The sequence below is a fragment of the Paramisgurnus dabryanus genome, chromosome 7 (assembly GCF_030506205.2).
Source record: "Paramisgurnus dabryanus chromosome 7, PD_genome_1.1, whole genome shotgun sequence".
Lineage (NCBI taxonomy): Eukaryota > Metazoa > Chordata > Actinopteri > Cypriniformes > Cobitidae > Paramisgurnus > Paramisgurnus dabryanus.
In genome coordinates, this window is record NC_133343.1 from 39,319,166 (window position 1) to 39,346,152 (window position 26,987).

The 26,987-nt window shown below is 35.3% G+C and overlaps 2 long non-coding RNA genes across 5 annotated transcripts in view; both read right to left on the bottom strand.

Annotated features, from left to right (window-relative positions):
* The window catches only part of LOC135734420 (uncharacterized), a 29,722-nt gene extending 5,828 nt beyond the window's left edge, over positions 1-23,894 (bottom strand). For 3 of the 4 annotated variants that reach the window (XR_010527327.2, XR_012336996.1, XR_010527326.2), the window contains exons 1-4: positions 23,820-23,894; positions 15,788-15,830; positions 15,415-15,532; positions 7,717-7,796 (exon numbers count right to left, since the gene is read on the bottom strand). This is a non-coding gene — a long non-coding RNA (uncharacterized lncRNA). Of the gene's footprint in view, positions 1-7,716; positions 7,889-14,960; positions 15,110-15,414; positions 15,533-15,787; positions 15,831-23,819 lie in introns of all 4 variants that reach the window. The other variant, XR_012336997.1, reaches the window with a different exon arrangement.
* Positions 1-25,425, bottom strand: part of LOC135734359 (uncharacterized) — a 32,264-nt gene extending 6,839 nt beyond the window's left edge. Inside the window, exon 1 of the long non-coding RNA XR_010527297.2 lies at positions 24,854-25,425. This is a non-coding gene — a long non-coding RNA (uncharacterized lncRNA). The remainder of the gene's footprint in view (positions 1-24,853) is intronic.
* Positions 25,426-26,987: the final 1,562 nt, after the last annotated feature.

Sequence of the window (26,987 nt, forward strand, 5' to 3'; positions counted from 1 at the left end):
TGGATTAAAGTGAAAAAAATTCTTCTGACTGAAATTTTTTTCAGGCCAAGTCATATTTCTTTAACCAAAACTTAATGTAGGCGAGACCAATAGCATTTTAAGGGTGTATTTTTTGCCATTAATTCCATTATAAAGTCGCCTGTGGCATATATAGGTGGCTGTAGTTTGCATGGCATTTAAGATGAAGGCGAAACAGCTAAATAACTCACTATATAAAAAGAAAACTTGAATATCACCACCTTTTTTTTTTTTTGTTTGTTTTTTTTTTTTTTTTTTTTTTTATTGAGCATATACAAGATATACAATTTTCAATCAACAATATGAGAAAAGCTCAGGTATTTTTTATATATAAATAAACAGAAACAAAACAACCGACAGGTAAAAAAAAAAAAAAAAAAAAAAAAAAGGAGATATAAACGACAGGACAAAACACGCGGAAGATATAAACAGTTTTGTAATATAAAGTGCAATGAAAATTTATACAAAATAAATGAAAGAAATTATACAGATATTGATTGTAAAAAATCTATGAAGGGTTGCCAAATACTATAGAAGCCTGAGAGATTATCCTTCAACAGATATCTGATTCTTTCTAAATGTAAAGTATTGGACAAGTCTCGAAGCCACATTTTATCAGTGGGTATCGCTGGTCCTTTCCATGACTTCAAAAGTAACTTTTTTGCAATAATAAGAGAATAGGAAATGAACCGTTGTTGAGTTGAAGTCAATTTTCTAAATACCTGTGATGTGCCAAGGATAATCAACAATGGGTCCAATGATAATGTAATCTTAAGAATTCTTGACAGTACGTTGAATACATCAGACCAATAACTAGTGACTTTCGGGCAAGAAAAAAAAGCATGAAAAAGTGTTGCATTGAGGGACTGACATTTATCACAGTTTGCTAAGGTGTTCGGAAAAATGCTGTGAATCTTTGCTTTTGAAAAATAAAGCCTATGTATAGTTTTAAACTGTATAAGACAATGTCTCGTGTTATTAGAACAGAAGTGTATGTATTCTAGAGATTCTTCCCAGATGTCATCAGGAATATGAATACCCATATCTTTCTCCCAACTGTCTTTATATTTGTTGGACGAAGGGGAAGACATTGTTTGTAATTTATTATATATAATAGAAATAAATTTATCTTTATATGGAGATATAGTAAAACATTCGTCTTGCATAGATTGTGGTTGTGTCTCAAAACCTGGCATGAATTTTCGAATATAGTCTTTAACCTGTAGGTATCTAAAGAAATTATTGTGATGTAGTTTGAACTTTTTTTGAAGTTGTGCAAATGAAGCAAATTTATTTTCAATATACATGTCGCGAATATAACATAATCCTAAGTGCCTCCAGTCTGAAAAGGTCAAATCTAAGTTAGAAGGAGTAAAGGATGGATTTTTAGCAATTGGTAAAGAAAGGGGTAGCGTTTTGTGGGTAAAGTGCAATTTGAGTTGTTTCCATATACGAGACAAATTATGTATGATTGGGTTTTGAACGCCCTTTGCTTTGTCAGGTAGTGTTGGTGAGAGTATTAAGGCTGTAGGTAAATATGGATCACAGTCTTCCATTTCAATAATTAACCAAGTGGGGAGTGTATTAGAAGTGATGTTGAAGGAGTTTATTTTTTTAAAAGCACACGCCCAATAATACATCATAAAATTTGGAAGGGATAGGCCTCCATTCGTTTTAGATTTGGTTAGATGTTTTTTATTAATTCTTGGCGTTTTGTAATCCCACAAAAATGGATTTATAATTGAATCAATTTTTTTGAAGAATGATTTTGTTAAAAAAACAGGGATATTATGAAACAGGTATAATTTTTGTGGTAAAAAGATCATCTTTATGGAGTTTATCCTCCCAAGTAGTGATATTGGCAAGGTTTTCCAAAATTTTATTTTATTTTTGAGTTTTTCTAATAAAGGTAAAAAGTTAGACTGGATGAGGGAAGAGAGTTGCTTTGTAATCTCTATACCCAAGTATGTGAATTTATCAGTAGTAACCTTAAAGGGAAACCTTGCCAACGTTATTTGAGGGATATCATGAATTGGCATTAATATACTCTTGGTCCAATTTATTCGATATCCTGAAAATTTCCCAAACATTTCAATTTTTTCAAGAATATGTGGTATGGAGAGGAGAGGTTTGGTCACATATAACAAAATATCGTCTGCATATAGCGATATTTTATTTATAGTAGTCTTAGTCTGATAGCCATATATTTGGGGATCTGAACGGATACTTTGTGCAAGTGGTTCAATAGCAAGAGCAAAAATTAGTGCTGACAGGGGGCATCCTTGTCGTGTTCCTCTGAACAAAGTAAATGACGAAGATAGGTTGCGATTAGTATGAATTTGTGCTTTTGGATTTGTATACAAAAGTCTTATCCATTTTATAAACCTCTCACCTAAATTAAATCGTTTTAGTACTTCGAACAGATATTCCCACTCTATCTGGTCAAACGCCTTTTCGGCGTCGAGAGTCAATATGGCTAGGTCGTTGTGGGTTTTTCTGTCAGTGTATAAAATATCAAACAGACGGCGTAAATTAGACGTTGAGGATCTATTTAATATAAAACCAGTTTGATCATTATGAATTATTGTATTCATTAAGGGAGTTAATCTATTGGCGAGTATTTTTGCATATATTTTATAATCTAAGTTTAATAGAGAAATTGGGCGATATGAGCCTACATTTAATTCATCTTTACCTTTTTTATGAATAACAGTGATTGTAGCCTGAGTTAATGTTGGTGGCAAGACGCCATCTAATTGAGCTTGGTTGTACATTCTATGGAGAAATGGTATAAGAATATCACTAAATTTTTTATAAAGTTCAATCGGTATGCCGTCAGGTCCAGGCGATTTTCCGCTTTTAAGAGAGGCTACTGCTTTTTGTATTTCTGTGGCGTGAATATCTATATTAAGCCTTTCCGAGTTTTCAGGTGAGATTCTTAATAGATTGCATTCGTCTAGGAATTTATTCATAATGTTGGGATCATAATTACATTTTGAAGTATACAAATCAGAATAAAACTCTAAAAAACGTGTATTTATCTCCTTTGGTTTAAATAATATATGCCCCCTGTCATCTCCAATCCTGTGAATAGCACGGTCGGCTTCAATTTTTTTAAGTTGACGAGCTAATAATTTGTGAGGTTTCTCTCCAAATTCAAAATATTTTTGTTTAGTAAATAAGAAAGCTGATGTAATTTTCCTGGAGAGAAGTTGGTTCAATTGATATTTCAAATTAGTTATTTCTCTATGCAAGTCGGGAGTGGGGTTTAAAGCATTCTGTCGATCCAATTGTTGTATCTGTTCTTCAATATGTTTACATTTAATTGTTTCTTTTTTCTTTTTGGTCGTTTCATATGCAATCACACATCCTCTCAAATAGGCCTTAAACGCTTCCCATAAAGTACATGATGTGACTTCTGGGGTATCATTCGTTTCAAAATATAGTTTTATTTGAGCTTCAATAAATTCACAAAACTCCCTATTTGTCAGTAATTGAGGGTTTAATCTCCAAGATCTAGTGGGTGGGTCCATACCTTCCAAATGTAAATTGAATGTTAGTGAGCTGTGGTCTGAAATTGATATGGTATGATATTTCACATTCGTTGTGAATGGAACTAGTTTAGCGTCAACTAAAAAATAATCAATTCTACTATACGAGTTGTGAACTGCCGAAAAAAAGGAATAATCTCTACCAGATGGATTGGTAAAGCGCCATAAATCTATTAGGTTCATACTTTTAAGAAATGAATTTATAAGAACACTTGAATTATTTTTGGGAATTTTACGAGATGCTGACCGATCAAGAAATGGGTCTAAAGGCGTGTTAAAATTTCCTCCTATTATTAACATAGTTTGCGATAAATTGGGAAGTAAACTGAAGATTTTCTTAAAAAATGCAGGGTTATCTATATTGGGAGCATATACATTGACGAGAGTTAAAGTTGTGTTGTGTATCTCTCCTGAGACAATGATATAGCGACCGTCTTTATCGGCTATAGTAGAATTATGAATAAAGGGTATCCCTTTCTTTATTATAATAGCAGCGCCTCTTGCTTTTGTGGAAAAGGACGTATGATATATCTCTTTTACCCATTTGGCTTTCAATCTGTTATGACAGTTGTCTTTTAAATGTGTCTCTTGCAAAAAGGTTATATCTGAGTGTAGTGACTTAAGGTGATTCAAAACTTTACCTCTTTTCACCGGATTGTTTGCGCCTCGTATATTCCAGCTTGTAAATGTCAGTCCCTTTTTAAAGTTCAATGCATTCGTCATATGTAATAGAAAGGGAAATTGGCATATGAATAAAATAATGGATCAAATATCTATATGAAATATAAAGAATGAGACTTGCTTCTATTGCTGCACAAAAATTGTAATTCCGCATATTCACGAGCATAAACACAATACACAACAAACAAGTAAACAACATAAACTTAAATACCTTAAGCTAACCTAATGTAGCTGCAGGAAAATGGTTAACGGGAAGAGACAAAAACAAAACTTCCCTATATGAGTAACCTAACTAACAAAGAATGTTACTCCTTTTGGGGTAAGGCCCTCAAGCCTAACTATAATGTCATAGCCATGTATAATATAGAACAAATTATTTATAGGTAAATTTAAGAGTAAAAAAATAATAATAATAATAATAATAATAATAATAAAGAAAAAAGTAAAACCTATATAATAATCATATATTGTGAAAGGTTTGTAAACTTAACAATGTATTCTTATACTTTAATCTTAATGGGTACCTCCAGAGCAAAACTTCAGCAACTGTGGAGCAGCACTACATAAATGGGAAAGGATATTAACATAAGTAGAGATTTGTAGCATGTTGACAATAAAAATCTAATATTTATCTCTCCACTTACAGTTCTTGTCGCGTTATCTTACCATAGTCTGTAAGGCTCTCTGTCAGTAATGGTACCTAATATATTATCAGTTTTTTTTAACAACTTCCAATTGGTCCCAATGGTGTTGTGATGAGGCGTTCAGCATACTCCTCGGCTTTCTGCGGATCTGTAAAGGATGACTGGGTGCCGTTATGGGTCACTAGGAGTCTTGCTGGATAGAGTAAACCATATCTAACGCCGGGTAGGTTGCGCAATATTTGCCTGGCTCTGTTAAATTGCGCTCTTTGTTTTGCCACTGATGGAGGATAGTCGGGGAAGATGCTTATGGGTTTACCATGATACTGGAGATTTCTCTTAGCAGCAGCTTTACGGAGAATGTCTTCCAGGACGTGGTAGTAATGAAGACGTATTACAAATGGGCGTGGTGGGTCAGAGGGGTTCGGACGTTGGCGGATGGTCCTGTGGACTCTGTCAATAAGCGGGGCTTCATCCAGCGAGAGTACGTCCCTCAGCAAGTTGGCAATAAAATCCCTCGGTTTTGTCGTTTCCAACCCCTCTCGTACGCCTGTAATTCTGATATTGTTTCTACGAGATCTTCCTTCTAAATCTTCATTCTTTTGTTTAAGGCTGACAACTTCGGCATTGAGTTTAGTCACCTGTTGTTCAAGTTGAGTAATGCTATCGGAGTGTGTAGTAGCGGCTTCTTCTATGTCCGTAACTTTAGCTTGTAGCGTCTGGGATTTTGCTTCAAGATTAGCAATTGACATCTGGGCCATATTGTTAGTCGTGACAATCTCCTCTCTCAAATCATTATACACACGTTCAATACGTCTTTCCAAGTTCTCACAGATGTCATCTTTTATCTTAGTCATTTCACTTCTGAGTGCTGTGATAGCAGCTAGTAGAGTTCGGTTAGGTGGATCCTCTTCATCGCCGCTAGACTCATCGGGTTGCGTGTCAGGCAAGGCCGGAGGTTGATTAAGGCCTAGTTGAGTCGATTTCGGTTTCCTGGATTTTTGTTTGCTCATGTTGAGGTATCCAATCGAATTTGAAATTGTAGTATTTTAAAGTTAAGTGCGTTTCAAAAACATATATTTTACATAGTTTTTGGCTCTTGAAAAATAGTTTTTAACGGATTTGGCTCGAGGAGGTCTTAAAGACACGTCTTACTCCGTCATTAGCACCGCCTCCAATATCACCACCTTTAATGAATCTTTTATTAATTATTTATTAATTGTAAATGTATTTATTTTAGCATTTACTAATAATTTTTTTAATCAAAGTTGAAACTGTTATCATTAGTGAATGCACCATGAACGACCATCAATTACTGTAATGACATAAACAAGAATTAATAAATGCTTATATATTCTATATTTTTCATTGTTTTTTCAAGTTATATAATGCATTTACTAATGTGAACAAATACAACTTTTTCATATCATATTATTCAGTACACATAAACGAATAATCCAGGGTCTGTTCTGTTCACACAACAGCTTACAGTAACGTTATGTATGAATATAAACCCTGAACGTGTAACTCGAGTTAAACTAGTGTACAATTCGCACAGGATGCCTGTAATCATAGTGACAGTTGTTAATTGATGACTGTACCTTTATCAACAAATTATTATGTTACAATAGAGGCAGCGCTGATGTGCTATTTTATGGGCAATGGTTCTGCTGTTTACTTTCTCCTAAGACCTAAATGGTTGTGTTTATATGAGGATACTTGCAAAGACGGGATTTTTGACGCATATTTGTATTTAAGCCCAATAAAGTGGCAAAAATACTCACAAGCTCAATGAGAGGCGAATGCGCGGCTTACGTGTTCAGCTCTGACACAGAAACAGCGAACGCATTTAACGTTAACACTGTTGTTTGTGTTTGTATGGCTTAATATCACTTGTTTATAAACTGCAGCGCTTAAATATATGTACAAATGTACGTTTTTTGAGACCACACGCAAATGAAACTGCAAGAACCGACAGGTGGATGACATCAAAGTGCCGCGAGACCATTTCGGAAGCAGTCTCCTCTTATGATTCCTGAAAAAGCTCTCACAGGATGTGGATGTCATCTGCCTCTTGGTTCTTGTGGCGTCACATTAAGTTTACCCACAAGTTTAACAAACCCGTTGTATCAGCAACTAGCCTGATGAGCATAGCAGTCAAAAACGGGACGCGGGTGATCACGTACGTGAGAAATCATTTACCCCCAAAATACAGGACCCCTAATCGCAAAGACACGTAAATTACCTGGCGGTTTGGTTTTCTTATCCCACGAACTGAAAGGCTTGCCAATCTTAATCATTTCGCTAAGCCAAGTCAATCTCCATTGGTCTTTTACACCTTTATCAATCGCCAAAACATCGGAGCCTTTCTGCATTACAAGTTTGTCCATGCTAGCTGAAATAAAGTTTTACCTCAGCTTAACGTGATACAGCCAGAAAACCCGGAGTGGATCCGGTGCGTAGTGATTACAGAACGCTTACAGTCCATTACTCAAAGCTCCACTCCAGGCTTTGATCACATCCAACTTTAAAAAACACGTCGATACACGTCGTCTTTATTAAAAGTGAATTTAATAATTTTGCAATTGACGGAAATCCGTCTAGCGACGGAAAACTTTAATCCATGATTTCATAGGGTCCTGCTAGATGCCGCTCCTCCACGACTTTAAAGAATGATTCTACAGCCCTAGAAATATGACATCAAACACGGAACAGGAAAGAAGATTCCTGTGGCAGACACCCTCTCCAGAAAGACCATAGCAACAAAACATGACAATCTCATCAAAGATATGGACATGTAGATTCACTTAATTATAAAAACTTACCAGTCAGTGACACAAAGCTCCAACAGATCCGTACCGAGGCAGTTTTCAGCAGCTCAGATAGATGATCTTGGATGGATGGCCTGCAAAGAGGAGACAATTTCCCACATACATTATTGACTTTTAAGACAAACTTTCATTGACCAGTGAAGATAAGAAAATAGTCATATCTGACCTGTGTTGGACTTTAAGGCGTCCATTTGCATGTTCATAATTTAGAGGAAAGGCACAAGATACGAATATCTAAGTTCAAATATTTATTGATCAGATTGAAAAAGTTTAACAGCGCTGGGTCCTCTCAAGTAGCGAACCACCAGCTCAGGAAGTAACATGCATATTTATAAGATATGTGACGTTGATCTTTCTTCAGAAAATCTCCACCCACAAAGGCCGTTCCCCTCGTCCATCTGACTCCATCACCACACCCAATTTTAGCCTGTAGGCAAAGATGGACACACATAGACAAAGAAAAAACAATCTGTTCTCCTCTCATCCCTGGGAGCCCTGCAGTTCCTCTCCAGTACTCCTCCACTTTGAATAGCATGTTATAATGCTTTCTTAGAAACAAATCATTAATAAAACATTCATTTATAAAAAACATAAGCTGTAAGATGAAAGTGATTATTATGTAAAACATATTTCAATATCATGACATCATTTCATTATTTGTAAAATTGGTTATATGAATAAGGCACACATTAACTTCTTTAGATAGATAAACACATATTAAATCTTTTACTGCAATACTACTTCTAAGGAAACACTTTAATCCTTATTAAAAACCATCTGTTAGCAAAGAAAACACAAACACACAGACACACAGGAGATTCTGTTCTTCAAGGTTGAGCTGCCCTGCCCCCATTAAGTTATTCTGTATGCAACCTTCATTTCATTGGTTAATACACATTTATCAAAGACAACATCTTATATTTACTACATCAATTATTCAATGATTAATACTGATTAAGTAAGAAATACATTGCATATTTCATCCTGTGAACATTAAGGCATTAGTTAATGACATAGTCGCCTGTTTGCTTTCCCCCTCAGGCCTCTCTCTTATCTTGATCGATACCAGTCGTAAATTCCTAAATTCCTCCTTGCAGCACACACACAAAAACTGGTAACTCTCCACTCTCAAACATAAACACCTCATTTCTACATAATAGCTCAGTGCATATATAAAACACACAATGTTTATAGAATAAAATGATTAATTAAAGAAATATAACATGGAACAAAATCAATTTCCACAGTCCTTATTTGGACATCTTTGTAACTTTAACACTTTTAGCAATCAGCATGAAATGTAGGCAGTAAATATGTAAAACATAATTATTCAACAACACAACAGTACTCCATTGTTCATGAATTGGTTAAATGCATTCATTAGTTAAACATACTAATTTTCACTTTCTCTAAATATAACATAGTTATAAAGCAAACAACTTGTTTATTGAAACCATCTGTTCTGCGTGTTTTCTCTTCAGGGCTTTGTTATCAGCGTTTGCTGGTCTCTCCCCCAACCGAAACCACAGCCTCTCAACTTTACACACAGACATTTACTCACATATCTCAGCACAGAAAGCACAACGGAACACATCAACTACAACATGACATACCGACCAACAAAACAACATAAAAATCCCACAATTCCCTCTCTTGACCTCTGAAAGAGGTCACACATTTTCTTCTTCCTCCTCGTCCAGGTTCTGTAGGCCTAATAGGGGCATGCTATATGGGGGTGGACTATTCTCTTTTCTCTATTGCAGACACTATCAGTCTATTACACAGGGATCTCCATTGTTTATGCCAAATATTATGGTGACTATAATTGCAGTTATACCTCCTAGGGCCACAGAACCTTCCAATTTCCATATAGCTTCATCTCTGTGGAAAAAATACACTTATGCCTATTGGCTAATACTCAAATAACAATCGTAAATTCAGAAAGGAAAAGAAAAATTAAATATGAAATTAATACTGTAGAATTGTATAAGAAACTTAAGAAATTCAAAGATCAAAATTCAAAGGTCAATATGGTATGTAGGTTATAATGAATATATGGTAATTGTGATATTCAGGTCTCTAAACCCTTCTGTCAGGATTTCCAGCACTTTGTGGAAATCCAATTTATCTAAGCCACACCCCAGCCGGGGAGTGCATACACTTGTTATGTTTTCTTTCTCACACCACTCTCTCATACATCTGAGGCTGTAGGTAAAATTCTCATATGTTGGTAAATCAGTACAATTTTGTTTTATTATTAAATGAAAAATCAATCTGCCGTCGTCCTCATGGGTAACTGCACATTCACCTGTGTGTTTGTTTTGACTTACAACCTTTTGTGTACCGTACTTTGCTTTGAACTGTACGGCTATACCTGCTCCGTAGGCACAATCTGTGCTCACATAGTGTGCTAGGGGTTCTGTTACTGGGCTGGAAAAAATGTCACCTTTTTTATGCACAATTTTACAGTGTGTTTGTTGACTTTGTTGTTGGTGTTGTGTGAGTGTTACCACTGATGTGTTACCACTGATGTTTCACTTCCTGTTTGTTCTCTCTGTATTCCAGCTGATTCACTTTCACTTTCAACACTCTCCCTCTCTTGGACCTGAGTCCTCAGGTCCACACCTGTGTCTGTTAGAAACCCAATCATCATTTTTAACAGCTGGGTCGTTCTCACAATTTCGTTGTTTGGTAGCCTGGCAGGAAAAATGTTCAATCATAGCAGTTAGTTTCTAGAAATAAACAGCATTAGTTAGTGGCAGGATTGGATCCTGCACCAAGGCGTTCCGTGGGCCTGGAAACTGACGACCTGTAAGCAATTCAAAGGTTGTGAAACCAGAAATCCTGTTAACAGAAGAGCGAATAGACATTAATGCAATTGGTAATGCGTCAAGCCGTGTTATTTTTGTCTGTGCACATAGTTTGTCAAGTCAAGTTTTAATGTCAAAGTCAGGTTCATTATTTCATCTTTGCTCTAACATTGGGGTGATAAGCAGCCCCGAAACTATATGTCAATTCCAGTGCGTGTTTGTCAATTTTGTCAGATCTAACTTTGTCTTGGGAAACCATGGTTGGGGATATAAGTGGTTTATTAGGCAGTTGACAACAGCCACGTCATTAGGTACCTTCACAGCCTGTAGTATGTGTCAGGCTTTGCTAGCATTTACTATAGGCCGGCCTTTCCTGGTTTCAAACCCACCTATTTGCCATATGGCAGTTCCATATATACTGCACCAATCACATATGCAGATTCACTATAAACAATCACCCTCTCTTCACCAGTGTAGTGCAAGGCTTTGATAACAGCTGTCATTTCAGCTCTCTGTGCTGACCGTTTACCTTTCAATCTACCACTCAGTCGTGTTACAAAATCACCCACAACTTGCTCAACCACAGCCAAGCCTGCCTTCAATGTGTCATTTGCTGCTCTGAAACAACAACCATCTGTAAACAGTGTGATTAACGGTGGGGTAGTTGTCAGTGGTACCGCGAACAAACCATCTCTCAATTTATTTGCTTTTTCAGTCAATGGTATAACAACTATAATTAATTACAATAAGAATAATTTGTATATCAGTCAATGGTATACAATCCTGCGGCTCACCCTCAGTGATTAGATCTGCCATGTGAACACCTTCATGCACATATATGATGTCTGGGCTGGCGATTTCCTTAAATACAAAGTTGGTCACAATAATCAGTTATTTTCTATACTCACAGCTTTTCTTGTTTACCTTTTATAGTGTTCTATGGTGTTCTTTTTTCTTTTTCAATTTATTTCTTTTATCCATTTTAATTTCCTTTCTGCCATAGCTGTTCTATGCCATATATATTTGCTTTTTAGCTCAGTACCATCAGTGGAATTCTGACTTCCTCTGTAGATAGCAAATTAAATTATGCATTTCTTCCTGTCAGATTAATAGGAGTCTGATTTGATTTCAGAACAGGTAGTCACACCTAACAACAAAGTTCTTGATCAGCCTTTAAATGTGTCTAGCTGATTTTCTCATAAAGATTGTCTGTGTCCCTATAGTAACAAGGTCTTTAATAAACATTGAACGGCTGTTTACTCTTTCCCCTTTTTCACTCAAAGGCCCGTATGAAGATGAAAAAGTTCAGTGTCCAGTGAAATATTGTCCAGTTTCTCTTGCCTCCAAGAACATTATTGTCTTTGTTAGTCTCTTTCTGGATTCCACTCAGTCTTTTTGGTGTTTCATCCTTGTAAATGTCTCTGACCATATGCAGTGCCCCCTTCACCGCTTGAGTTCAAGTATAGTCCCATTCAAATAGAATGTGTTCTCAGTCCAGTTTATGAGTTACTTCTCTCTTTTCAACTCCAACACTTTGATGTCACACACAGTTTTTGCCACTGTCTTTTCATTGCCAGCTTTTATTCACTTTCTTGAATGTCAAAGGATGAGAGCTTTCAGCCTTTCAAGGTTTAACTTAACCCATTGCAAAATATTGCCTTTCAATTTAAAATAAAATTTATCTTGTGACCACCTTCCACCATCAGATGAAGACTCCTCTTCATTTTGTTAAATCTTTTTTTGTATAATTTATCTGTATCATTCACCTTTAAACAATTTTCTGTCCTTTTTCAATTGTTCATCTGTATTTCCACATTTAATAACTAGGTCTCTACTCTTTTTGTCTAATCTGTTGTTTTTTCTTTCAAAGCTTCGCTTCTGTCGTTCTGCTAGGTTTTGCTTAATCCCATTTATGGTTTTAACAGACTCATTATATCACAGACACACTACATTTTCACACAAATAAAATCTGCATCTACATTTAATTCACCACTATTGATTTGAAAAACAGGCTGTTTCATTTGGGCTTTGGCTTTCTCATAAGGATTAGGTGTGTGCAAGGAGGGGTAGATCAATTTCACTGGGGGTGGAGCTGCAGGAGGAGCCGTAGGTGTCATACTTGAGTCTGGCTGACTGTTTCCTTGTTTAACTTCCTTTGGCTTTGCAGCTGCACCACTGTCAACTTCCCCTAACTAATGCAACCTCTTTCTGTCTTTTCTTAACATCTTTAGGATCAGTTTGGGCCATCATGAATTGAAATATTTTTTGCCATGGCACATACACCGGTGAACACACATATTCATCACACTCTTTCTGAAATTCAGCCATAATATATATCAACGTACAATACACGGTACAAATACTATTACAATACAATTTCTCAGACAAAACCACAACAATAACAGTAAGACGTCAATTTTCTTTTCCAGTATTCGTAGGCCTTACACCTCACGGGCTGCTGTACACCCCCTACGGCTACAACCGAGTCGGTATTTTATAACACCTAATGTATTAAAGGAATCCTCAACCTTATATTTAATTCTGTTAACTTACACCGCCATTAACAGTATTTATGGACCTTTCATCCAAGAGCCTCTCACTCCTTACGGCTACAACCGAGTCGGTATTTTATAACGCCTAATGCGTTAAAGGAATCCTCAACCTTTTATTTAACAAAAAAAAAAAAAAAATTCAAAAATTTCAAAAAGTTTTTCACTCTGATCAATTCTTATTGTTTAAATAATCAATTTCAGTTCGGATCTCCTTATCAACACAATTAATTTGGTATATGTCCAAATAGCAGAATTCGATACAACAGGTTTCTGCTTACCTTGTTTATTAGAGCGCTCTTTGTGTTGAAATGGAGCCCTCCCTTACTCTGGTTTCTTCAATGTGAAACCCTCCTTCCTCTCACTCTCTCCTTTCCCTCCACAAAACGTCGGTGGTCACCAATTGTTGGACTTTAAGGCGTCCATTTGCATGTTCATAATTTAGAGGAAAGGCACAAGATACGAATATCTAAGTTCAAATATTTATTGATCAGATTGAAAAAGTTTAACAGCGCTGGGTCCTCTCAAGTAGCGAACCACCAGCTCAGGAAGTAACATGCATATTTATAAGATATGTGACGTTGATCTTTCTTCAGAAAATCTCCACCCACAAAGGCCGTTCCCCTCGTCCATCTGACTCCATCACCACACCCAATTTTAGCCTGTAGGCAAAGATGGACACACATAGACAAAGAAAAAACAATCTGTTCTCCTCTCATCCCTGGGAGCCCTGCAGTTCCTCTCCAGTACTCCTCCACTTTGAATAGCATGTTATAATGCTTTCTTAGAAACAAATCATTAATAAAACATTCATTTATAAAAAACATAAGCTGTAAGATGAAAGTGATTATTATGTAAAACATATTTCAATATCATGACATCATTTCATTATTTGTAAAATTGGTTATATGAATAAGGCACACATTAACTTCTTTAGATAGATAAACACATATTAAATCTTTTACTGCAATACTACTTCTAAGGAAACACTTTAATCCTTATTAAAAACCATCTGTTAGCAAAGAAAACACAAACACACAGACACACAGGAGATTCTGTTCTTCAAGGTTGAGCTGCCCTGCCCCCATTAAGTTATTCTGTATGCAACCTTCATTTCATTGGTTAATACACATTTATCAAAGACAACATCTTATATTTACTACATCAATTATTCAATGATTAATACTGATTAAGTAAGAAATACATTGCATATTTCATCCTGTGAACATTAAGGCATTAGTTAATGACATAGTCGCCTGTTTGCTTTCCCCCTCAGGCCTCTCTCTTATCTTGATCGATACCAGTCGTAAATTCCTAAATTCCTCCTTGCAGCACACACACAAAAACTGGTAACTCTCCACTCTCAAACATAAACACCTCATTTCTACATAATAGCTCAGTGCATATATAAAACACACAATGTTTATAGAATAAAATGATTAATTAAAGAAATATAACATGGAACAAAATCAATTTCCACAGTCCTTATTTGGACATCTTTGTAACTTTAACACTTTTAGCAATCAGCATGAAATGTAGGCAGTAAATATGTAAAACATAATTATTCAACAACACAACAGTACTCCATTGTTCATGAATTGGTTAAATGCATTCATTAGTTAAACATACTAATTTTCACTTTCTCTAAATATAACATAGTTATAAAGCAAACAACTTGTTTATTGAAACCATCTGTTCTGCGTGTTTTCTCTTCAGGGCTTTGTTATCAGCGTTTGCTGGTCTCTCCCCCAACCGAAACCACAGCCTCTCAACTTTACACACAGACATTTACTCACATATCTCAGCACAGAAAGCACAACGGAACACATCAACTACAACATGACATACCGACCAACAAAACAACATAAAAATCCCACACCTGAGATATGCGCACACGCTGAGAAGTCTAAGCTAAGAGCACGAAATGTTATTCTGGCTAGAAATGTGTAAGCAGATAGAACACATGATCGAAAGATGGAGTACTTGCCTGGTTCAACATAATTCAAATACCAAGGAACCCCATGATTCCTAATGAAATACCAATCAGACAGTGGCAGATATTAGCTTCAGACCTCTTCACCTCGAACAATGAATAAATGGTTAATGTAGATTACTATAACCATTTCTTCCAATTAGACAAACTCAACACTACTATGGCTGCCACTGTCATCAGCAAGCTTAGTCACTTTCGCGAGACATGGCATACCAGTGAAATTAAAAGGTCCACAATATCAACACAAAGAGTTTGAAGACTTTGCAAAAACATTAAGTTTCACACACATTGGCCCACATGACTGATCCCTATCTCATTTTGGTAGAGTACAGGAACACACCTGTTGACAACCTCTTCATGTCTCCAGCCCAGCTCCTCATGAGTCGCAGACTGTGATCCATACTGCCAACCACAAACCAGCAGCTCCTACCTGAGATTGTCAGTTTCACAGAGACATGCTACAATGGAGTAAACAGCAGCATCAGAAAAAGTATTATTATCGTAGTTATACGCGCAAGTTTGGTGGTACAAAATAAAACGAAACAAAAAACAGCAAACTGTACATAAAGTCAAAGTGAGATATGACTATTTAATTAGTTATAACTATTTTATTTATCATTGCATTGAAGAGACCAACATGCTATTTCACTTTTGAGCACTTGACTTGAGTCTGATTCTGGTGGCTGTGAAAATATGAACAAAGTAATACTTACTCTTTAGCCAATAGAAAACATCAAGACACACCAAGAAAAGGATCTGAAAGTGAAGAAGTTTATTTTAATCTTTAAATGTGCATCCTGAGTTTACCATTATAATCCAACTATGCATTTTTATTATGAAGTAGTTTACTATGCCTTATAAAAGCCATCTGTTGAAGTAGTTTACTATGCCTTATAAAAGCCATCTGTGTGGTGCCTTATATGTTAGATGTTTTAAAAGCCATCTGTGTTAAGAGTTATAAAAGCCATCTGTGTGGAACAGGTATGTGTTGTAATGTCGGACACAAAGGGAATAGCCCAGGGGCAAATAGGAGGGGAGGAGGGAGCCAAAGCATATATATATCAGCCATGATGCCAGAAGAAGCCAGTGGATCTTGCAAGATCTCCTCACGGCTTTATTTCGCTAACAATAAAGTCCATCTTTGAAATCAAAACCTAAGACTGAAGATTGTTTATTTGAAGAAAAAGAAAACCACAACATTAAAAGGAAAACCACAACATTTGGTGCCGAAACCCGGGATAGAAAAGAGCTGGACAGTCACACCACCTGGGCGAACCTGATGAGCAACACAAACAACATGGCCATATACTAAAGGTAAGCACTTTTTGCTTATTAATTAGGTTTGTGTTGTTTGCCAGAATTTGCTCCCAGTGGTGAGAAATTTAAGCTCTTCTAAATTTAAGAACCTATATGTGAACTGGGTTTTGATTTCAAGGATACAATTAAGGCATGCATGCATGAATCTGTATTTTCTTACTGATGAGTTGGCGTTGATGATCACAGTGACTTGAAACAGATTTTAATTGAAGAGAACGCGTTAGAGTTACCTATATTTGTCGATGTAAGTGTATAATATAGGAGGCTATACCAGTAGGACGGAGGTGTATGGTATAGGGGTCAATTTTGTGTGGTTGTAAGTGTAGCAAAATTGACAGTATACCGCTTAAAAGTGGTATATTTTATTGTTTTAGTTAACGACCATGTTGATGGAGGTGTAATGGTCCTTTGATTTGGGTATATAAGGTGATATCAAGAGGTGGCATACAAGGTTTTATGTATGAAAATATATGTACTCTGTGTGTTTGAATTTTGAGTGTGTATGCAGCTGCAGAGTGTGTGTGAGTGAGAGAAATGTGAACTTGCATCTGGCAGGCAGGGAGAGAGTTTCCCTTAGGCAGTCTCTGCGGGCTGTTAAGGGGGGTTTAATTGCTGTCCTGTGAGTGTAGGGTGAATGAATACTGGGTTAGAGTGTGGAATAATGAGCCCTAAAAAATAAAAAGAGCCCAAATAAATAAAGGGTTTGACATAAATGCTAATTGGTTATTACTGAAAAATTGTTTGGTTAACAATTTGGTTTATAGGTTACCAAACATACATTTGAAATTTAAGGTTTGGTAAAAACAATTGACACCAGATGGGACATCAAAAAGAGCACAGAACCTGAGACCACAGCTAACTTTCTCGATGGGCAATGCAATCTGGTGGCCACCTATTAATCAATCAATTTTCTTGTTTAAAGATTGTATTGTTCACCTGAGAGGGCTCGGGGTGGTCAAATCACAAATGCTCTTCCAAATTTAAGAATAAAAAGGGGAAATTAAAGATTATTAGACTTAATGATAAGAATAAAGGGTTTCATTTTCAAAAGGAATGTGGGCTATGACAGATGATGGTTTATTGTGTGAATGAGTTTTATTTTTTGTCGTTGAGTGTCTTGGATAAAGATTTAATGTTAAGTTGAGAAAATGCCTAAGAAGTTTCGCGAACCTGAGTGTTACCGTGTCAGGGCAGACACGTTGGGGTTCGGAGAGAAGAGTACTTAAATCCTGTAGGTCAGATACAATCTATGTGTTATTTGTCTTGTTGTTTTGAAAGGCCCGGGCTGACAAGAGATATTGTTTTTGTTTTATTTGTCATGTTGGATTGGTAAATTGTGTAAGTGAATCTTTTCCACGTTGATGGAAGTGAAGTGGAATGATGAACTTGGCCAGGTAGTCTAGATAGAGTTGTTTTATTTTATTTGTGTGAGGATGTAATGTGTTTGTGATATAAAGAGTCTGTGTGTGAATGTATGAGATGGAAAGAGTGGGGGCTGAGTGAGCAGTGGGTGTGTCTTTCTTCTGTTGCTCTGTAGAGAGCACAGAGAGGTGTTGTGTTACAGGAGTGAAGATTGTTTAAAACTATAAAAAAGGGGATAAAGTTTGAAAGTATGTGAATATGGGTATGGATAAGAGACAGTTATAAATGCTGGGTATTAAAGATTAGATTTGAAGACAGTGTGGTTCTGAGGTATTGTAGCCAAAAATATTAGTTATTACAGTGAAGTATACAGCTACTTCTAGAAATTAAATAATTCATTTAAATGATTGAGTAAAATATGTGCATAATGTGCTCAATAGGAAAAGATTGCTTGTCCAAAAAAGGACAGATGTTGGTGATGGTATTTGATTCTATTTGACAAAACATTACAAAATATTATAAAGGACATTTTATTTTAAAGACACATTGGAAATCTAAGTAATTATTTGGAGAATATATAAATTGGACAAATAAAAACAATAAGTTTGTGAAGTGGTTAAATGAGAAATAATTATAAAATATAAGGTGTGTTATATTGCAAAGAAAAGATTATGGCAGTCACATTAATGGAAAAATAAGGATTAAACAATTGTTGTGTGGAGAATTAGAAAATAGAATAATTGGATGTTCAAATGAGGAAACATTTGATGTGGCATTGTGTGAGAAGAAATATAACTAAATAAAAATATAAACTAAATTGAAGATAAGAGGAGATAATTAACAATCAAGGAAATGCTTAGAGAGAGAGAGAGAGAGAGAGAGAAAGAAAGGGAGGGGAAAACAAACGGTCACCAGATTTGACATGTAAAGGTCAACTCTCATTGCTCGAGGGGATTGTGGGATTAAGCAAAATCTAGCAGAAAGACAGAGGTGAAGCTTTGAAAGAGAAATAACAAATTAGAGAAAAAAGAGTAGAGACCAAGTTATTAAAGGTGGAAATAAAGATGAAAAATTAAAAAAGACAGAAAAATTATTAAAAGGTGAATGGCACAGATAAATTACATAAAGATAAAAAAAAGGATTTAACAAAATAAAGAGGAGTCTTCATCTGATGATGGAAGGTGGTCACAAAATAAATTTTATTTTAAATTGAAAGGCAATATTTTGCAATGGGTTAAGTTAAACCTTGAAAGGCTGAAAGCTCTGATCCTTTGACATTCAAGAAAGTGAATAAAAGCTGGCGATGCAAAGACAATGAAACACTGTGTGTGACATCAAAGTGTTGGAGTTGCAAAAAGAGGAGAACTCATAAACTAAGCTGTGGACACATCCTACTGTATTTGAATGGGACTATAACTGATCTCAAGCAGTAGTGAAGGGGGCACTGCACATATGTTCAAGAGACAATTACAAACAAACAACAAAAAGACTAAGTGGAATCCAGAAGGAGACCAACAAAGACAATATTGTTCTTGGAGACAAGAGAAAAACTGGACTATACTTTTGCTTCTTCATACAAGCCGTTGAGTGAAAAAGGGGAAAGAGTAAACAGCCGTTCAATGTTTAGTAAAGACCTTGATACTATAGGGACACAGACAATCTTTTTGAGAAAATCAGCTAGACAAATTTAAAGGCTGATCAAGAAGTTATGTTGTTAGGTGTGACTACCTTTTCTGAAATCAAATCAGACACCTATTAATCTGACAGGAAGAAATGCATAATGAAAATTTGGGGTTTTTAAATTTGGTATTCTACAGAGGAAGTTAGAACTCCAATGATGGTACTAAGCTAAAAAGCAAATATAAATGGCATAGAACAGCTATGGTGGAAAGGAAAATAAAATAGATAAAATAAATAAATTCAAATAACACCATAGGTAAACAAGAAAAAGCTGTGAGAATAGAGAAAAGAAATAACAAATGATTGTAACAAACTTAGCATTTCAAGCAAATAAATCTAAATTGTATCTAGTCTACGATTTAAGAGCAATTAATGACAAGAAAAGATTGATGTTCCAAAAACTACATACTTTGCTGACAAGTGTTTCTCCATTTGATAAACATTTTTACTGTGAATTCTGATTTGGATAAGAAATAGATACTTGCATTTAGGTATTTACTTATGAGGAAAAAACATTATACAGGTATAGAATGGATGAACCGCCATTCCAACATGCTGAAAAGTTAGTCTGGTTGATTAACGCTAAATGGTTGATCAAGTGATTGGTTGTCATTGAATAATAGACTCACAGGAAAACAGTTGATGTAGCTGGCACGGGCAAACAGATGTGGAAGATAAAAAGGGCCTCAGAGTGTCAGGAGATCTTTTTAGCTAGAAGTGAAAAATCTCAGTCATAAATATTATTATCATAGATGTACATGGGGTGAATAAGTGGAATGAAAATGTAGTATTTGTTTCGTGATAAGAATGAAGATTTTGAGTTATGATAAGAACGAAAAAACTGATTTGACGGATAAGAGTGAAGAAAAATTTGACTCATCTATAATTGCAAGGGATGGTAGATAAAAAGGTATAGAAAAGGAATTATCATCAAAGCCATACTTAAGAAAATGTGTGAAAATATTAATCTTAACAGAATTGATGTTTTACCTTGTATTAATGAGCATGTAAACTAACAAAAGTACACCTTTAACACTGCATGAAATATTCGCCAATCGACCTATGTGTATTGAGGAAATATGGAGTTAAGTGTTATATGAAGAAACTAATTGTCTATCTATTGAGCTATTTGTGTACAGAAAATAAAAGGAGTGAATGAGGAGGAGAAGAGACAACATGCCTCATTGTGCGAGATGATCTTGCTTATCTGAGAGTCGACAGATCGGAGAAGCTTAAACATGGCCACAGGGGCCTAAACTGGGGGAGACAGAAGGATGAGAGCAACCCCAGAATGTCCAAGTGGAAGGAGCAACCAATGCATCAGAGCTCGTAGGAAGGAGAGAAGGAGAAAGAATGCCATGATATGAAAGAAGAAACATCAAAACCAAATCAAAGTAAAAGCAATTCAATTATACCGACGGATGGAGAGCAAAGTTTTGAGCACCGAGAGGAAGAAGTGAAAAAGAGAAATTGTCAAAAGAAATTGAATTGAAAAGAACGAAGCTGATTACTACAGAAGATTTGCATTGCTACAGTCAATTAAAGAACGAAGCTGATTACTACAGAAAATTTGCATTGCTACAGTCAATTAAACTGCCTGGCGATGGACTTTTGCCTTAAACGAGGCCCAGTGAAAGATCTGTAACAATCTCAAAGGAACAGAATCTGAAAGAAAGACTGAAAACATAGAGACATTGAACTGAGAACATAAGGTGGACATTTTATGGGAAACATTCCAAAGATAACAAATGATACAAATGGGAAATATTTAGAGTTAAGGAAATATGTTTACAAAGTTGCTTTTTAGGCTTTAAACTAAACTAAATTTCAATAATGCAATAACATTTTCAAGTCCACATAAATAGGGTGATAAATTCAACAAGAATTCTTATGGATAAGAGAAAAAGTTAAGGTCAACTTATCTTGATAATATTTAGGTCATTTGGGAAAATCTGAGTTTAAAAATACATTTTGCAGGCCACCATTTGGAAATTGGTGTCAATGGTATATTAACAAAACATTGAAAATAGGAAAAGGAAGGATAGAAATTTCAGAATGATACAGTAAAAGAAAATGCAAACCTTATGGAATTATAGACTTAAGAAAAGTCAATATGAAATGCTTTATAACAGGAATCTTGAATGAATCAACTATAAAACACTAGATATATTATGAAGACATCAAAGAGTCTAGCTTAAGGTGTAAGGTGAGAAGAGGAATGCTATTAGAAGAATATTATAATCAAATCAGAGCAACATATACAATGAACATATACAATGTATTTGAAGATCAAATATATCGATTGGAGAATTATTTTGGATTTGTAGAAAAAGAAAATGCTTGACCTCGTTATCATTAGGAGGGAGAGAAAAAGTACTTAAATATGATGGAGACAGGAAATCACTACAAAAGAAGGGTATTTAGAGTCCTTATAAAAGGATGAACAAAACAATTAATCATAAATTATATGCAGATTCTGTTGATCAACCAAATGGGTAACAAATTAGATAAAGGGATGGGATTAAGCTAAACAAGGAATTTAATAAAGTTTTGTCAGAATAAAAATACAGAATAAATAAATTATGTACAGTACTACAATCAAAAAGTAGATTATTAAGTTTACAAATAAGGCATTAATTTATCTTAGGATAACAACTAGATGCAGCCATTAGAAATACATGATAACATATACTGAATAAATTTTAATTAGAGGTTAGTGGGTAAATAAGGTGTAGGTATCTTTTTAGAAAAATCAAACAAAAGTTAAAATATTAGGAGGATGGAAAAATTAATTTTAAATCAACAAGAATGGTATCAGAACTTACGTTACAAAATAGTATTGAATTCACAACGGGTAGATAATATTCAAGAACCTTTGATGATGATGATGATGATGATGACGAAGAAGAGGAATAAGCTGTATTTGTATTGAAACAAATATTTCGTATTATGAATGATTTACTTTTTGTTTTTATTTTCAGTAATTTTGTTTTATTTGCTTTTTGGTTTCTTTGCTTTTATTTTTGTTTCCTTTTAACTATTACAATATATTCTACATAACTGTGACAACCAACAGCAGGTGCAGAACCAATTGCACACATTTTTAAACTGTTTATAAAGAGGGGCTTTAAGTTCTTTTACTGTTACATTCAAAGACAAAACAAGAATGGAAAGAGGTTTGCTCTTATTGTCCATAGTTCGAAGTGCTGTGGCGTAATTTGGTAATTGGTAATGTATGGTGGCTTTCTTTAGTCACAAGAAAGTAATAATTGAAACACTAAATTATGAAACAGCACTCCGGATTAAAATAAATAAACAGGAAAACTGAGGCTAGGTAAGCCTCAGAGCGGGGATTATGAAGAAGTTTATTTTAATCTTTAAATGTGCATCATGAGTTTACCATTATAATCCAACTATGCATTTTTATTATGAAGTAGTTTACTATGCCTTATAAACGCCATCTGTTGAATTAGTTTACTATGCCTTATAAAAGCCATCTGTGTGGTGCCTTATATGTTAGATGTTTTAAAAGCCATCTGTGTTAAGAGTTATAAAAGCCATCTGTGTGGAACAGGTGTGTGTTGTAATGTCGGACACAAAGGGAATAGCCCAGGGGCAAATAGGAGGGGAGGAGGGAGCCAAAGCATATATATATCAGCCATGATGCCAGAAGAAGCCAGTGGATCTTGCAAGATCTCCTCACGGCTTTATTTCGCTAACAATAAAGTCCATCTTTGAAATCAAAACCTAAGACTGAAGATTGTTTATTTGAAGAAAAAGAAAACCACAACATTAAAAGGAAAACCACAACAAAAGAAGTAACAATAAATATACAACAGTTATTTATTCAGAATGGCCTTTAACATTTAAAGTAGAGTAGTTAATGTAATTTTGATAGGGAGCTGAACAAAGCACACATATATTGCAATACATGGAGTAAACTTGCGATATAATTTGTTTAATACACTTAAGAAAAAACGTTTCAAAACACGTTTTTATAAAAGATATAAAACAAATATCCACTAACGTTAACTGTTAGCTCACAGCTGTGCCACGGGCTCAATCAGGCTAGCCGTAAACTGAAAAAAGCCCACACTACAATACTTGGAGTAAACTTGCATTATAATTAACTAAACAATTTCAAATACATTTAAAAACAAGCATAACACGATTATATAGAAGATATAAAGACAAATAAAAGATGTCCATTAGCTCACACCTGCGCGACGAGCTCAGTCAAGCTGACAGCGCTCGAGCTAACATTACTAACAAACGATAAACATTCAAATTGATCATTTATTAGTCGTATCGACATATACTGACAACTGAATTAACATCCCTGTGAACTAATTTCAATAAAGTAACAACGAATTTAAGGAAACTTACCCCAGAATCGACCACAAAACAGAAACACTTGTCTGAGGAGAAAATCCCCAACGCGCGTCTCCGGTTGAATAATCACGTGATCACAAAGCATGAGATGGTCGCGCGCCTCTGCCAATAATATCATATTAAAAGAAAATAAAGATATTTGTTAAAAGATGAAAATGAAGTGCTTCTATCAGTGCTGTACAGGACCAAAATGACCTGTTTAGAGCACATTTAACATATTTATTTAATTAAAATAAACAGAAATATTAATAGACTTTAAACAAAGCATGTGTTTCATTATGGTTCAATGTGCTCAGTATTTATTTTTTCTGCGTATACATTCATGCATATTTTGTCTGGATTATTATTGAATGGAGACACGTTGAAAAGTGGTCCGAAAAAGACGTCTAATTTTAGGCTAAATTTGGACTGAATTAGACGGACCAAACAAAGACCATATTTCAACGTCTTTTTTTGGACTAAATGAAGGTCATGACGGGCCGATGTGATTTAGCCCAAAAAACAACGTCTAAATGACGTCTTGTGCTGGGTGGGATTATAACAATAGAGTACAACGACTATAAATCGTTAGACTATTCATTAAAACGTAAATGTATTACATATTACATGGCCCAACATTAGCAACACACATTACGTGTTTACTTCGTTTCAAAATCTAAGAAAGCTTCAAGTAAATACAACAGTAAAATACATATAACTTTAAACAAATCATCTGTACTTAGAGTTTCTTGAGTTTGATCATGAGAACAAATTTTACTGGTAACAGTTTAGCTGGCATTTGTATTTGTATTTAGCTTAGCAACTTAGCAAGTTTGTAAACATGTCTAAACCAACATCGATAAAAAAAACCGATAGTCTGCATAATTCAACATACACGTGTGTAAATATGGTACGTTGTTTATGAAATACAGTATTACAACACAAAACAATTAGCTTGCAAGCTTAGCTCTACACGCACATTATGTTAATCTCCGGTTACCGGTTACGTAACGTACAGTAAAAGGCAAATAATAAACGTGAATACTTACAGCCTGTGATCCAGAAGTGCACAGTAATCCAACTTTCAAGAGGAGACGTCGTGCAAATCCAGCTTCGGTTCATGAGAAGCAGTTATTGTGAAAACTCTGTGAACAACTTCTGACTGGATTTTTCCGGAACCGTATTAAACATGATGTCCTCTGTGGAAGTCCATAAAGTGCTATTTTGCCCTCGCATCTAAAGAGACAGCGTCTACTCGAGAGATTTAATCGCTTAAACAATGAAACAAGAGTTTGCAAACAGAGTCAAAGCAGGGACTCACAACCTCCGCCATTTTAGCTCTCTTCTGACTCGGCGCTCCCCACCCCCGTCTTTGAGGGCGTACCCAAGCAAAGCAGAGAGGGCTGAACTATGATAATGTTGGTCTTATCTACGTCACTAATCCCAGGAAGTAAACTGTTGCCTACAATCCGAGTGTTTTTTGTAGTCCTCGAACGTTAGAGACGATAACTCGCGTCATCGTTTTCTTTGAGGTATGTACTTTTTGAATATCGTTAGCATGTACTAATGCACACTTACACACAAAAGGATGTTTAAAAACGTGTATCCCATAATAGGTGCTCTTTAAAGCCTAGACTCTATGAGACTTATGAGGACTTTTACAGCAGTGGTTTCATAAAAATTGGTTGTACACTGCATAAAGTTAAATCAATTGTTGATGGCAACAGAGAATTGTTTGAAAAGGAAATTGACAAAATAGAAAAAGCTAAACAGCTTTTGGAGCAGGATATAGATTTAGATGATGCTTGGGCTGGAATATGTCCTGAAACCGAAAGACAACGTCATGAATGTATTGAAATAATGAAGAATAAAGTATTACCTGATGAAGATGACACTCGAGAAGTGATTCCAGATCTTACAGGAAACGGTCAGGGGATCTCTGGATAATCCGTAATTCGTTTGTGATTATAAAACGAAAACACAGTTTTTCTGTTTTTTGTTTCAAAACGAAAAACCAAATAACTGTTTTTTGTGTGAGAATCAAAAAACGAAAAACCAATTAAAAATGGCCCGTTTTTTGTTTTTGGCGATCATTTTATCGTTATTCATTTTTTTTAACAAAGAATGAAGAGAGTCTTTGAACTTCAGTCAATTCGTTTTTCGTTTATTGCAAGTGCTGCTCGCTGCAGAGCCAAATAGGCGGGGCTGAAGCTCCAGCTCCCCCTTGCTGGATCTAGTGGGCGTGGCAGCATCAAGTGCGCAGGCGCAGATAGAGTTTGTTTAAACTAAATGTACAGCCTGTATCAAGTACTCCGGAGCATAGTATATATTGATAGCCTATCACATAAAGGTTGAATCTATCCAAAGTTACAGTCAATATTCCATATAAATTTGCGATATCATTTTTACAGCATATGCTTTCACATTTACATACAATAGGGGCAGATTAGGTATAGTCTAGATTATTATTATATTTATTTATCAAATTAATTATATGATTTGGTAATACAAAAAGGTCGTATTAAACATTAATAAATGCATTAAGGGCTTTGTTGTCAATTTCAGATATTTACATCATTGTTTATGGTAAGCCACAGGAACTAGTAAATGTATAAAAGTATAATATAACCTTAACATTATAACATTTACAGTAGGTTTTAGTCTTCACTTACCCACTGCTTGTAAATCATTTAAGGGCATATATGCAAGTGAAAGAGTTGAAATGCAGAGCCCTGCTACACTGTACTGTTGTACATTATGATGTACATTTGTATTTAAAGACACAAGTTGACATCATCCAATTCTACAAAAGTAGTGCCACAATTCAAAGATGTGGCTCACCATAAACCATGATGTAAATATCTAAAAGTGACAACAATGCCCTTTTAGGGAGAAAGGAGTGGTGTGCTACTTTGTCCTGCCAGTGAAAGCGTACTATCTGTGCACCCCTCTTTATTTGTGTCCACCACAACGTGTGGGTTGTGAACTAATCTAAATGATCGATAACACTTTACAACATGGTTGTATTTGTTTAGATTAGTTAATGCATTAGCTAACATGAACTATCAAATAACAAAACTTCTACAGCATTTATGAATCTTAGTTCATCATGTTTATTTCAGCATTTACTAATACATTTATAAAATCAAGCGTTGTTACTGTTAACATTAGTTAATGCATGAA